The sequence below is a fragment of the Ranitomeya variabilis genome, chromosome 2, assembly GCF_051348905.1.
Source record: "Ranitomeya variabilis isolate aRanVar5 chromosome 2, aRanVar5.hap1, whole genome shotgun sequence".
Classification (NCBI taxonomy): domain Eukaryota; kingdom Metazoa; phylum Chordata; class Amphibia; order Anura; family Dendrobatidae; genus Ranitomeya; species Ranitomeya variabilis.
This window is the reverse complement of record NC_135233.1, coordinates 516,888,246-516,902,303: the sequence shown is the minus strand read 5'-3', so window position 1 is coordinate 516,902,303 and position 14,058 is coordinate 516,888,246. Positions and strand designations below refer to the sequence as shown.

Genomic DNA, 14,058 nt, shown 5'->3' with positions numbered 1-14,058 from the left:
CCACAAGTGTGCCAAGAGTTCCATGATATCTCAACAATGACAGTTTTAAATGTTGATGAAAAGTGGCTAGTAAATAGAGTGTTGGATCTGTTACTTGGAAAAAGGGTAAGAAAAAAATAACTGCAAAACTTATACTGTTAGAAAGCTGTTCATCCAGAAGTGGCTAAAAAATTTTCATTGTGTGGTAAAAAGTTTTATCCAAGAGATAATTCAAGGTTGCTGTGAATAAAAGTGCATGTCTCAGTACATCTGCCAAAGCAGTGGTCTGTAACTGCTAGACAAAAGAGGGAGATGCACCACTTACCTGGTGGCACTCATGGCGCTTCTTTTAATTAGTGGCATGACGCACGTGGGATGTAGCGTCAGATCGGCTTATATAAAATGCATCCAAAAATCAAGTCAGTCTGGTTCTAGAAACCCTGCCCAAAGTTCGCATATCACCTTCATGTGGCATAAACAGGACATAACATAACATAACAGGACACACAGAACATGACATAACAGGACACACGCAAATTTATCTTCTCAGGTAATCAGTCAAAAAACTATATGAACATATTCGTAGTCGGCAGGATTTGAACCTGCGCGGGGAAACCCCAATGGATTTCTAGTCCATCGCCTTAACCACTCGGCCACGACTACTCAGACGTTGATTTTTGATGAGAATCAAACACCTTTTCTTATAGCACCATGATCAAGATCAGTGATTATCCCTCTGGAAAACATCTCAGAAAATAGAAACAAATTTCCAGGTCCCAGTAAAATGTAAAAATCTGATTTAAAGTCATCATCAATGGAAATCATGCACAGTTTAAGACTTTTACCTCTTTATAAGGCGGATTTGGAGTGGGTCCATTCCAAAAACATCCTGAAAATTACTCTGAAAATGCTGAAAACACTGAACAAATTAATTTCCACGTAAAAAAGACTTGCTGTTCATATGATCAGGCTTTTGGGCGTCTTTTAACCACATCAAGTTTCCAAAAATGCCAAGCGGTTAACTAAAATAAGCATATCATTTTTCAGGTGTTTTTCATTTAGAAGAGCTCCATACTTATAATACAATTCAATGGCAAGGTTAGGAAAACTCCTTCAAGGTTCCTGAGAGACTTTTGGTGCATTTTGTGAGCTACAAAGAAAAGCCACAAAAACAGACTCAAAAGATGCCCAAAATAATTTTAGAAAAACACCACCAAAAATGTTTACAAACCGCTGTAGGAAATTCTGAAAAACACAAGAAAAGATGATTCAGGAAGAAAACGCCAACATTTCCTGAAGCCATTTCAGCTTCAAATCCTTGTCAGTTTCATACACCTGGAAAAAGTGTTATGTGAACATTGACATAAATCATAGGGTATGGTTGCTTTGCGTGACACAGTTCGTAAGAGTGCTGTAACTTAAAGTCAATTTTAAGTTTCCGTAATCCTGCTTTAAAGGTAGATTTGGCCATAGAACTCAAAGTGATCACTCCATGGATGCTTGGAACATTCAAATCTTTGTTTTACATGTTGATTTTAACTTTCTCTTTTTATCTTTTTATGTTAAACCTTTGGCACAGGAGAACTCAGTGTAAGTGCAAAAACTGAAACACATGTACAAAGAGCTGCCCAGGTTCCACTGAGATTTGAACTCAGATCGCTGGATTCAGAGTCCAGAGTGCTAACCATTACACCATGGAACCACACGCACAAAAAATAACTGGCTGCAGTTTTTTTGTGCTAAAAAGCACATATGAACTCATGAATCATGGTGAAAAAAGGCTCTAAAGCTGTAGTGCAAATCTACAATTAATACACAATGGTAAATTAATATCTCCTAAACTTTATTTCCACAAGTGTGCCAAGAGTTCCATGATATCTCAACAATGACAGTTTTAAATGTTGATGAAAAGTGGCTAGTAAATAGAGTGTTGGATCTGTTACTTGGAAAAAGGGTAAGAAAAAAATAACTGCAAAACTTATACTGTTAGAAAGCTGTTCATCCAGAAGTGGCTAAAAAATTTTCATTGTGTGGTAAAAAGTTTTATCCAAGAGATAATTCAAGGTTGCTGTGAATAAAAGTGCATGTCTCAGTACATCTGCCAAAGCAGTGGTCTGTAACTGCTAGACAAAAGAGGGAGATGCACCACTTACCTGGTGGCACTCATGGCGCTTCTTTTAATTAGTGGCATGACGCACGTGGGATGTAGCGTCAGATCGGCTTATATAAAATGCATCCAAAAATCAAGTCAGTCTGGTTCTAGAAACCCTGCCCAAAGTTCGCATATCACCTTCATGTGGCATAAACAGGACATAACATAACATAACAGGACACACAGAACATGACATAACAGGACACACGCAAATTTATCTTCTCAGGTAATCAGTCAAAAAACTATATGAACATATTCGTAGTCGGCAGGATTTGAACCTGCGCGGGGAAACCCCAATGGATTTCTAGTCCATCGCCTTAACCACTCGGCCACGACTACTCAGACGTTGATTTTTGATGAGAATCAAACACCTTTTCTTATAGCACCATGATCAAGATCAGTGATTATCCCTCTGGAAAACATCTCAGAAAATAGAAACAAATTTCCAGGTCCCAGTAAAATGTAAAAATCTGATTTAAAGTCATCATCAATGGAAATCATGCACAGTTTAAGACTTTTACCTCTTTATAAGGCGGATTTGGAGTGGGTCCATTCCAAAAACATCCTGAAAATTACTCTGAAAATGCTGAAAACACTGAACAAATTAATTTCCACGTAAAAAAGACTTGCTGTTCATATGATCAGGCTTTTGGGCGTCTTTTAACCACATCAAGTTTCCAAAAATGCCAAGCGGTTAACTAAAATAAGCATATCATTTTTCAGGTGTTTTTCATTTAGAAGAGCTCCATACTTATAATACAATTCAATGGCAAGGTTAGGAAAACTCCTTCAAGGTTCCTGAGAGACTTTTGGTGCATTTTGTGAGCTACAAAGAAAAGCCACAAAAACAGACTCAAAAGATGCCCAAAATAATTTTAGAAAAACACCACCAAAAATGTTTACAAACCGCTGTAGGAAATTCTGAAAAACACAAGAAAAGATGATTCAGGAAGAAAACGCCAACATTTCCTGAAGCCATTTCAGCTTCAAATCCTTGTCAGTTTCATACACCTGGAAAAAGTGTTATGTGAACATTGACATAAATCATAGGGTATGGTTGCTTTGCGTGACACAGTTCGTAAGAGTGCTGTAACTTAAAGTCAATTTTAAGTTTCCGTAATCCTGCTTTAAAGGTAGATTTGGCCATAGAACTCAAAGTGATCACTCCATGGATGCTTGGAACATTCAAATCTTTGTTTTACATGTTGATTTTAACTTTCTCTTTTTATCTTTTTATGTTAAACCTTTGGCACAGGAGAACTCAGTGTAAGTGCAAAAACTGAAACACATGTACAAAGAGCTGCCCAGGTTCCACTGAGATTTGAACTCAGATCGCTGGATTCAGAGTCCAGAGTGCTAACCATTACACCATGGAACCACACGCACAAAAAATAACTGGCTGCAGTTTTTTTGTGCTAAAAAGCACATATGAACTCATGAATCATGGTGAAAAAAGGCTCTAAAGCTGTAGTGCAAATCTACAATTAATACACAATGGTAAATTAATATCTCCTAAACTTTATTTCCACAAGTGTGCCAAGAGTTCCATGATATCTCAACAATGACAGTTTTAAATGTTGATGAAAAGTGGCTAGTAAATAGAGTGTTGGATCTGTTACTTGGAAAAAGGGTAAGAAAAAAATAACTGCAAAACTTATACTGTTAGAAAGCTGTTCATCCAGAAGTGGCTAAAAAATTTTCATTGTGTGGTAAAAAGTTTTATCCAAGAGATAATTCAAGGTTGCTGTGAATAAAAGTGCATGTCTCAGTACATCTGCCAAAGCAGTGGTCTGTAACTGCTAGACAAAAGAGGGAGATGCACCACTTACCTGGTGGCACTCATGGCGCTTCTTTTAATTAGTGGCATGACGCACGTGGGATGTAGCGTCAGATCGGCTTATATAAAATGCATCCAAAAATCAAGTCAGTCTGGTTCTAGAAACCCTGCCCAAAGTTCGCATATCACCTTCATGTGGCATAAACAGGACATAACATAACATAACAGGACACACAGAACATGACATAACAGGACACACGCAAATTTATCTTCTCAGGTAATCAGTCAAAAAACTATATGAACATATTCGTAGTCGGCAGGATTTGAACCTGCGCGGGGAAACCCCAATGGATTTCTAGTCCATCGCCTTAACCACTCGGCCACGACTACTCAGACGTTGATTTTTGATGAGAATCAAACACCTTTTCTTATAGCACCATGATCAAGATCAGTGATTATCCCTCTGGAAAACATCTCAGAAAATAGAAACAAATTTCCAGGTCCCAGTAAAATGTAAAAATCTGATTTAAAGTCATCATCAATGGAAATCATGCACAGTTTAAGACTTTTACCTCTTTATAAGGCGGATTTGGAGTGGGTCCATTCCAAAAACATCCTGAAAATTACTCTGAAAATGCTGAAAACACTGAACAAATTAATTTCCACGTAAAAAAGACTTGCTGTTCATATGATCAGGCTTTTGGGCGTCTTTTAACCACATCAAGTTTCCAAAAATGCCAAGCGGTTAACTAAAATAAGCATATCATTTTTCAGGTGTTTTTCATTTAGAAGAGCTCCATACTTATAATACAATTCAATGGCAAGGTTAGGAAAACTCCTTCAAGGTTCCTGAGAGACTTTTGGTGCATTTTGTGAGCTACAAAGAAAAGCCACAAAAACAGACTCAAAAGATGCCCAAAATAATTTTAGAAAAACACCACCAAAAATGTTTACAAACCGCTGTAGGAAATTCTGAAAAACACAAGAAAAGATGATTCAGGAAGAAAACGCCAACATTTCCTGAAGCCATTTCAGCTTCAAATCCTTGTCAGTTTCATACACCTGGAAAAAGTGTTATGTGAACATTGACATAAATCATAGGGTATGGTTGCTTTGCGTGACACAGTTCGTAAGAGTGCTGTAACTTAAAGTCAATTTTAAGTTTCCGTAATCCTGCTTTAAAGGTAGATTTGGCCATAGAACTCAAAGTGATCACTCCATGGATGCTTGGAACATTCAAATCTTTGTTTTACATGTTGATTTTAACTTTCTCTTTTTATCTTTTTATGTTAAACCTTTGGCACAGGAGAACTCAGTGTAAGTGCAAAAACTGAAACACATGTACAAAGAGCTGCCCAGGTTCCACTGAGATTTGAACTCAGATCGCTGGATTCAGAGTCCAGAGTGCTAACCATTACACCATGGAACCACACGCACAAAAAATAACTGGCTGCAGTTTTTTTGTGCTAAAAAGCACATATGAACTCATGAATCATGGTGAAAAAAGGCTCTAAAGCTGTAGTGCAAATCTACAATTAATACACAATGGTAAATTAATATCTCCTAAACTTTATTTCCACAAGTGTGCCAAGAGTTCCATGATATCTCAACAATGACAGTTTTAAATGTTGATGAAAAGTGGCTAGTAAATAGAGTGTTGGATCTGTTACTTGGAAAAAGGGTAAGAAAAAAATAACTGCAAAACTTATACTGTTAGAAAGCTGTTCATCCAGAAGTGGCTAAAAAATTTTCATTGTGTGGTAAAAAGTTTTATCCAAGAGATAATTCAAGGTTGCTGTGAATAAAAGTGCATGTCTCAGTACATCTGCCAAAGCAGTGGTCTGTAACTGCTAGACAAAAGAGGGAGATGCACCACTTACCTGGTGGCACTCATGGCGCTTCTTTTAATTAGTGGCATGACGCACGTGGGATGTAGCGTCAGATCGGCTTATATAAAATGCATCCAAAAATCAAGTCAGTCTGGTTCTAGAAACCCTGCCCAAAGTTCGCATATCACCTTCATGTGGCATAAACAGGACATAACATAACATAACAGGACACACAGAACATGACATAACAGGACACACGCAAATTTATCTTCTCAGGTAATCAGTCAAAAAACTATATGAACATATTCGTAGTCGGCAGGATTTGAACCTGCGCGGGGAAACCCCAATGGATTTCTAGTCCATCGCCTTAACCACTCGGCCACGACTACTCAGACGTTGATTTTTGATGAGAATCAAACACCTTTTCTTATAGCACCATGATCAAGATCAGTGATTATCCCTCTGGAAAACATCTCAGAAAATAGAAACAAATTTCCAGGTCCCAGTAAAATGTAAAAATCTGATTTAAAGTCATCATCAATGGAAATCATGCACAGTTTAAGACTTTTACCTCTTTATAAGGCGGATTTGGAGTGGGTCCATTCCAAAAACATCCTGAAAATTACTCTGAAAATGCTGAAAACACTGAACAAATTAATTTCCACGTAAAAAAGACTTGCTGTTCATATGATCAGGCTTTTGGGCGTCTTTTAACCACATCAAGTTTCCAAAAATGCCAAGCGGTTAACTAAAATAAGCATATCATTTTTCAGGTGTTTTTCATTTAGAAGAGCTCCATACTTATAATACAATTCAATGGCAAGGTTAGGAAAACTCCTTCAAGGTTCCTGAGAGACTTTTGGTGCATTTTGTGAGCTACAAAGAAAAGCCACAAAAACAGACTCAAAAGATGCCCAAAATAATTTTAGAAAAACACCACCAAAAATGTTTACAAACCGCTGTAGGAAATTCTGAAAAACACAAGAAAAGATGATTCAGGAAGAAAACGCCAACATTTCCTGAAGCCATTTCAGCTTCAAATCCTTGTCAGTTTCATACACCTGGAAAAAGTGTTATGTGAACATTGACATAAATCATAGGGTATGGTTGCTTTGCGTGACACAGTTCGTAAGAGTGCTGTAACTTAAAGTCAATTTTAAGTTTCCGTAATCCTGCTTTAAAGGTAGATTTGGCCATAGAACTCAAAGTGATCACTCCATGGATGCTTGGAACATTCAAATCTTTGTTTTACATGTTGATTTTAACTTTCTCTTTTTATCTTTTTATGTTAAACCTTTGGCACAGGAGAACTCAGTGTAAGTGCAAAAACTGAAACACATGTACAAAGAGCTGCCCAGGTTCCACTGAGATTTGAACTCAGATCGCTGGATTCAGAGTCCAGAGTGCTAACCATTACACCATGGAACCACACGCACAAAAAATAACTGGCTGCAGTTTTTTTGTGCTAAAAAGCACATATGAACTCATGAATCATGGTGAAAAAAGGCTCTAAAGCTGTAGTGCAAATCTACAATTAATACACAATGGTAAATTAATATCTCCTAAACTTTATTTCCACAAGTGTGCCAAGAGTTCCATGATATCTCAACAATGACAGTTTTAAATGTTGATGAAAAGTGGCTAGTAAATAGAGTGTTGGATCTGTTACTTGGAAAAAGGGTAAGAAAAAAATAACTGCAAAACTTATACTGTTAGAAAGCTGTTCATCCAGAAGTGGCTAAAAAATTTTCATTGTGTGGTAAAAAGTTTTATCCAAGAGATAATTCAAGGTTGCTGTGAATAAAAGTGCATGTCTCAGTACATCTGCCAAAGCAGTGGTCTGTAACTGCTAGACAAAAGAGGGAGATGCACCACTTACCTGGTGGCACTCATGGCGCTTCTTTTAATTAGTGGCATGACGCACGTGGGATGTAGCGTCAGATCGGCTTATATAAAATGCATCCAAAAATCAAGTCAGTCTGGTTCTAGAAACCCTGCCCAAAGTTCGCATATCACCTTCATGTGGCATAAACAGGACATAACATAACATAACAGGACACACAGAACATGACATAACAGGACACACGCAAATTTATCTTCTCAGGTAATCAGTCAAAAAACTATATGAACATATTCGTAGTCGGCAGGATTTGAACCTGCGCGGGGAAACCCCAATGGATTTCTAGTCCATCGCCTTAACCACTCGGCCACGACTACTCAGACGTTGATTTTTGATGAGAATCAAACACCTTTTCTTATAGCACCATGATCAAGATCAGTGATTATCCCTCTGGAAAACATCTCAGAAAATAGAAACAAATTTCCAGGTCCCAGTAAAATGTAAAAATCTGATTTAAAGTCATCATCAATGGAAATCATGCACAGTTTAAGACTTTTACCTCTTTATAAGGCGGATTTGGAGTGGGTCCATTCCAAAAACATCCTGAAAATTACTCTGAAAATGCTGAAAACACTGAACAAATTAATTTCCACGTAAAAAAGACTTGCTGTTCATATGATCAGGCTTTTGGGCGTCTTTTAACCACATCAAGTTTCCAAAAATGCCAAGCGGTTAACTAAAATAAGCATATCATTTTTCAGGTGTTTTTCATTTAGAAGAGCTCCATACTTATAATACAATTCAATGGCAAGGTTAGGAAAACTCCTTCAAGGTTCCTGAGAGACTTTTGGTGCATTTTGTGAGCTACAAAGAAAAGCCACAAAAACAGACTCAAAAGATGCCCAAAATAATTTTAGAAAAACACCACCAAAAATGTTTACAAACCGCTGTAGGAAATTCTGAAAAACACAAGAAAAGATGATTCAGGAAGAAAACGCCAACATTTCCTGAAGCCATTTCAGCTTCAAATCCTTGTCAGTTTCATACACCTGGAAAAAGTGTTATGTGAACATTGACATAAATCATAGGGTATGGTTGCTTTGCGTGACACAGTTCGTAAGAGTGCTGTAACTTAAAGTCAATTTTAAGTTTCCGTAATCCTGCTTTAAAGGTAGATTTGGCCATAGAACTCAAAGTGATCACTCCATGGATGCTTGGAACATTCAAATCTTTGTTTTACATGTTGATTTTAACTTTCTCTTTTTATCTTTTTATGTTAAACCTTTGGCACAGGAGAACTCAGTGTAAGTGCAAAAACTGAAACACATGTACAAAGAGCTGCCCAGGTTCCACTGAGATTTGAACTTAGATCGCTGGATTCAGAGTCCAGAGTGCTAACCATTACACCATGGAACCACACGCACAAAAAATAACTGGCTGCAGTTTTTTTGTGCTAAAAAGCACATATGAACTCATGAATCATGGTGAAAAAAGGCTCTAAAGCTGTAGTGCAAATCTACAATTAATACACAATGGTAAATTAATATCTCCTAAACTTTATTTCCACAAGTGTGCCAAGAGTTCCATGATATCTCAACAATGACAGTTTTAAATGTGGATGAAAAGTGGCTAGTAAATAGAGTGTTGGATCTGTTACTTGGAAAAAGGGTAAGAAAAAAATAACTGCAAAACTTATACTGTTAGAAAGCTGTTCATCCAGAAGTGGCTAAAAAATTTTCATTGTGTGGTAAAAAGTTTTATCCAAGAGATAATTCAAGGTTGCTGTGAATAAAAGTGCATGTCTCAGTACATCTGCCAAAGCAGTGGTCTGTAACTGCTAGACAAAAGAGGGAGATGCACCACTTACCTGGTGGCACTCATGGCGCTTCTTTTAATTAGTGGCATGACGCACGTGGGATGTAGCGTCAGATCGGCTTATATAAAATGCATCCAAAAATCAAGTCAGTCTGGTTCTAGAAACCCTGCCCAAAGTTCGCATATCACCTTCATGTGGCATAAACAGGACATAACATAACATAACAGGACACACAGAACATGACATAACAGGACACACGCAAATTTATCTTCTCAGGTAATCAGTCAAAAAACTATATGAACATATTCGTAGTCGGCAGGATTTGAACCTGCGCGGGGAAACCCCAATGGATTTCTAGTCCATCGCCTTAACCACTCGGCCACGACTACTCAGACGTTGATTTTTGATGAGAATCAAACACCTTTTCTTATAGCACCATGATCAAGATCAGTGATTATCCCTCTGGAAAACATCTCAGAAAATAGAAACAAATTTCCAGGTCCCAGTAAAATGTAAAAATCTGATTTAAAGTCATCATCAATGGAAATCATGCACAGTTTAAGACTTTTACCTCTTTATAAGGCGGATTTGGAGTGGGTCCATTCCAAAAACATCCTGAAAATTACTCTGAAAATGCTGAAAACACTGAACAAATTAATTTCCACGTAAAAAAGACTTGCTGTTCATATGATCAGGCTTTTGGGCGTCTTTTAACCACATCAAGTTTCCAAAAATGCCAAGCGGTTAACTAAAATAAGCATATCATTTTTCAGGTGTTTTTCATTTAGAAGAGCTCCATACTTATAATACAATTCAATGGCAAGGTTAGGAAAACTCCTTCAAGGTTCCTGAGAGACTTTTGGTGCATTTTGTGAGCTACAAAGAAAAACCACAAAAACAGACTCAAAAGATGCCCAAAATAATTTTAGAAAAACACCACCAAAAATGTATACAAACCGCTGTAGGAAATTCTGAAAAACACAAGAAAAGATGATTCAGGAAGAAAACGCCAACATTTCCTGAAGCCATTTCAGCTTCAAATCCTTGTCAGTTTCATACACCTGGAAAAAGTGTTATGTGAACATTGACATAAATCATAGGGTATGGTTGCTTTGCGTGACACAGTTCGTAAGAGTGCTGTAACTTAAAGTCAATTTTAAGTTTCCGTAATCCTGCTTTAAAGGTAGATTTGGCCATAGAACTCAAAGTGATCACTCCATGGATGCTTGGAACATTCAAATCTTTGTTTTACATGTTGATTTTAACTTTCTCTTTTTATCTTTTTATGTTAAACCTTTGGCACAGGAGAACTCAGTGTAAGTGCAAAAACTGAAACACATGTACAAAGAGCTGCCCAGGTTCCACTGAGATTTGAACTCAGATCGCTGGATTCAAAGTCCAGAGTGCTAACCATTACACCATGGAACCACACGCACAAAAAATAACTGGCTGCAGTTTTTTTGTGCTAAAAAGCACATATGAACTCATGAATCATGGTGAAAAAAGGCTCTAAAGCTGTAGTGCAAATCTACAATTAATACACAATGGTAAATTAATATCTCCTAAACTTTATTTCCACAAGTGTGCCAAGAGTTCCATGATATCTCAACAATGACAGTTTTAAATGTTGATGAAAAGTGGCTAGTAAATAGAGTGTTGGATCTGTTACTTGGAAAAAGGGTAAGAAAAAAATAACTGCAAAACTTATACTGTTAGAAAGCTGTTCATCCAGAAGTGGCTAAAAAATTTTCATTGTGTGGTAAAAGGTTTTATCCAAGAGATAATTCAAGGTTGCTGTGAATAAAAGTGCATGTCTCAGTACATCTGCCAAAGCAGTGGTCTGTAACTGCTAGACAAAAGAGGGAGATGCACCACTTACCTGGTGGCACTCATGGCGCTTCTTTTAATTAGTGGCATGACGCACGTGGGATGTAGCGTCAGATCGGCTTATATAAAATGCATCCAAAAATCAAGTCAGTCTGGTTCTAGAAACCCTGCCCAAAGTTTGCATATCACCTTCATGTGGCATAAACAGGACATAACATAACATAACAGGACACACAGAACATGACATAACAGGACACACGCAAATTTATCTTCTCAGGTAATCAGTCAAAAAACTATATGAACATATTCGTAGTCGGCAGGATTTGAACCTGCGCGGGGAAACTCCAATGGATTTCTAGTCCATCGCCTTAACCACTCGGCCACAACTACTCAGACGTTGATTTTTGATGAGAATCAAACACCTTTTCTTATAGCACCATGATCAAGATCAGTGATTATCCCTCTGGAAAACATCTCAGAAAATAGAAACAAATTTCCAGGTCCCAGTAAAATGTAAAAATCTGATTTAAAGTCATCATCAATGGAAATCATGCATAGTTTAAGACTTTTACCTCTTTATAAGGCAGATTTGGAGTGGGTCCATTCCAAAAACATCCTGAAAATTACTCTGAAAATGCTGAAAACACTGAACAAATTAATTTCCACGTAAAAAAGACTTGCTGTTCATATGATCAGGCTTTTGGGCGTCTTTTAACCACATCAAGTTTCCAAAAATGCCAAGCGGTTAACTAAAATAAGCATATCATTTTTCAGGTGTTTTTCATTTAGAAGAGCTCCATACTTATAATACAATTCAATGGCAAGGTTAGGAAAACTCCTTCAAGGTTCCTGAGAGACTTTTGGTGCATTTTGTGAGCTACAAAGAAAAGCCACAAAAACAGACTCAAAAGATGCCCAAAATAATTTTAGAAAAACACCACCAAAAATGTTTACAAACCGCTGTAGGAAATTCTGAAAAACACAAGAAAAGATGATTCAGGAAGAAAACGCCAACATTTCCTGAAGCCATTTCAGCTTCAAATCCTTGTCAGTTTCATACACCTGGAAAAAGTGTTATGTGAACATTGACATAAATCATAGGGTATGGTTGCTTTGCGTGACACAGTTCGTAAGAGTGCTGTAACTTAAAGTCAATTTTAAGTATCCGTAATCCTGCTTTAAAGGTAGATTTGGCCATAGAACTCAAAGTGATCACTCCATGGATGCTTGGAACATTCAAATCTTTGTTTTACATGTTGATTTTAACTTTCTCTTTTTATCTTTTTATGTTAAACCTTTGGCACAGGAGAACTCAGTGTAAGTGCAAAAACTGAAACACATGTACAAAGAGCTGCCCAGGTTCCACTGAGATTTAAACTCAGATCGCTGGATTCAGAGTCCAGAGTGCTAACCATTACACCATGGAACCACACGCACAAAAAATAACTGGCTGCAGTTTTTTTGTGCTAAAAAGCACATATGAACTCATGAATCATGGTGAAAAAAGGCTCTAAAGCTGTAGTGCAAATCTACAATTAATACACAATGGTAAATTAATATCTCCTAAACTTTATTTCCACAAGTGTGCCAAGAGTTCCATGATATCTCAACAATGACAGTTTTAAATGTTGATGAAAAGTGGCTAGTAAATAGAGTGTTGGATCTGTTACTTGGAAAAAGGGTAAGAAAAAAATAACTGCAAAACTTATACTGTTAGAAAGCTGTTCATCCAGAAGTGGCTAAAAAATTTTCATTGTGTGGTAAAAAGTTTTATCCAAGAGATAATTGAAGGTTGCTGTGAATAAAAGTGCATGTCTCAGTACATCTGCCAAAGCAGTGGTCTGTAACTGCTAGACAAAAGAGGGAGATGCACCACTTACCTGGTGGCACTCATGGCGCTTCTTTTAATTAGTGGCATGACGCACGTGGGATGTAGCGTCAGATCGGCTTATATAAAATGCATCCAAAAATCAAGTCAGTCTGGTTCTAGAAACCCTGCCCAAAGTTCGCATATCACCTTCATGTGGCATAAAACAGGACACACGCAAATTTATCTTCTCAGGTAATCAGTCAAAAAACTATATGAACATATTCGTAGTCGGCAGGATTTGAACCTGCGCGGGGAAACCCCAATGGATTTCTAGTCCGTCGCCTTAACCACTCAGCCACGACTACTCAGACGTTGATTTTTGATGAGAATCAAACACCTTTTCTTATAGCACCATGATCAAGATCAGTGATTATCCCTCTGGAAAACATCTCAGAAAATAGAAACAAATTTCCAGGTCCCAGTAAAATGTAAAAATCTGATTTAAAGTCATCATCAATGGAAATCATGCACAGTTTAAGACTTTTACCTCTTTATAAGGCGGATTTGGAGTGGGTCCATTCCAAAAACATCCTGAAAACTACTCTGAAAATGCTGAAAACACTGAACAAATTAATTTCCACGTAAAAAAGACTTGCTGTTCATATGATCAGGCTTTTGGGCGTCTTTTAACCACATCAAGTTTCCAAAAATGCCAAGCGGTTAACTAAAATAAGCATATCATTTTTCAGGTGTTTTTCATTTAGAAGAGCTCCATACTTATAATACAATTCAATGGCAAGGTTAGGAAAACTCCTTCAAGGTTCCTGAGAGACTTTTGGTGCATTTTGTGAGCTACAAAGAAAAGCCACAAAAACAGACTCAAAAGATGCCCAAAATAATTTTAGAAAAACACCACCAAAAATGTTTACAAACCGCTGTAGGAAATTCTGAAAAACACAAGAAAAGATGATTCAGGAAGAAAACACCAACATTATCTGAAGCCATTTCAGCTTCAAATCCTTGTCAGT

The 14,058-nt window shown here is 37.3% G+C and overlaps 15 non-coding genes across 15 annotated transcripts; all 15 read right to left on the bottom strand.

The window, feature by feature from the left end:
- Positions 1-560: 560 nt before the first annotated feature.
- TRNAS-AGA (transfer RNA serine (anticodon AGA)) lies at positions 561-642 on the bottom strand. The gene has a single exon. It is a non-coding gene; the product is annotated as a tRNA-Ser (tRNA).
- A 967-nt stretch (positions 643-1,609) lies between these two features.
- On the bottom strand, positions 1,610-1,681 carry TRNAQ-CUG (transfer RNA glutamine (anticodon CUG)). The gene has a single exon. It is a non-coding gene; the product is annotated as a tRNA-Gln (tRNA).
- Positions 1,682-2,388: 707 nt separating this feature from the next.
- TRNAS-AGA (transfer RNA serine (anticodon AGA)) lies at positions 2,389-2,470 on the bottom strand. Its single transcript has one exon. It is a non-coding gene; the product is annotated as a tRNA-Ser (tRNA).
- Positions 2,471-3,437: 967 nt separating this feature from the next.
- Positions 3,438-3,509, bottom strand: TRNAQ-CUG (transfer RNA glutamine (anticodon CUG)). The gene has a single exon. It is a non-coding gene; the product is annotated as a tRNA-Gln (tRNA).
- Positions 3,510-4,216: 707 nt separating this feature from the next.
- On the bottom strand, positions 4,217-4,298 carry TRNAS-AGA (transfer RNA serine (anticodon AGA)). Its single transcript has one exon. It is a non-coding gene; the product is annotated as a tRNA-Ser (tRNA).
- A 967-nt stretch (positions 4,299-5,265) lies between these two features.
- On the bottom strand, positions 5,266-5,337 carry TRNAQ-CUG (transfer RNA glutamine (anticodon CUG)). Its single transcript has one exon. It is a non-coding gene; the product is annotated as a tRNA-Gln (tRNA).
- Positions 5,338-6,044: 707 nt separating this feature from the next.
- TRNAS-AGA (transfer RNA serine (anticodon AGA)) lies at positions 6,045-6,126 on the bottom strand. The gene has a single exon. It is a non-coding gene; the product is annotated as a tRNA-Ser (tRNA).
- Positions 6,127-7,093: 967 nt separating this feature from the next.
- On the bottom strand, positions 7,094-7,165 carry TRNAQ-CUG (transfer RNA glutamine (anticodon CUG)). Its single transcript has one exon. It is a non-coding gene; the product is annotated as a tRNA-Gln (tRNA).
- A 707-nt stretch (positions 7,166-7,872) lies between these two features.
- TRNAS-AGA (transfer RNA serine (anticodon AGA)) lies at positions 7,873-7,954 on the bottom strand. Its single transcript has one exon. It is a non-coding gene; the product is annotated as a tRNA-Ser (tRNA).
- Positions 7,955-8,921: 967 nt separating this feature from the next.
- TRNAQ-CUG (transfer RNA glutamine (anticodon CUG)) lies at positions 8,922-8,993 on the bottom strand. The gene has a single exon. It is a non-coding gene; the product is annotated as a tRNA-Gln (tRNA).
- Positions 8,994-9,700: 707 nt separating this feature from the next.
- Positions 9,701-9,782, bottom strand: TRNAS-AGA (transfer RNA serine (anticodon AGA)). The gene has a single exon. It is a non-coding gene; the product is annotated as a tRNA-Ser (tRNA).
- A 967-nt stretch (positions 9,783-10,749) lies between these two features.
- On the bottom strand, positions 10,750-10,821 carry TRNAQ-UUG (transfer RNA glutamine (anticodon UUG)). Its single transcript has one exon. It is a non-coding gene; the product is annotated as a tRNA-Gln (tRNA).
- Positions 10,822-11,528: 707 nt separating this feature from the next.
- On the bottom strand, positions 11,529-11,610 carry TRNAS-AGA (transfer RNA serine (anticodon AGA)). Its single transcript has one exon. It is a non-coding gene; the product is annotated as a tRNA-Ser (tRNA).
- Positions 11,611-12,577: 967 nt separating this feature from the next.
- On the bottom strand, positions 12,578-12,649 carry TRNAQ-CUG (transfer RNA glutamine (anticodon CUG)). Its single transcript has one exon. It is a non-coding gene; the product is annotated as a tRNA-Gln (tRNA).
- Positions 12,650-13,313: 664 nt separating this feature from the next.
- TRNAS-AGA (transfer RNA serine (anticodon AGA)) lies at positions 13,314-13,395 on the bottom strand. The gene has a single exon. It is a non-coding gene; the product is annotated as a tRNA-Ser (tRNA).
- Positions 13,396-14,058: the final 663 nt, after the last annotated feature.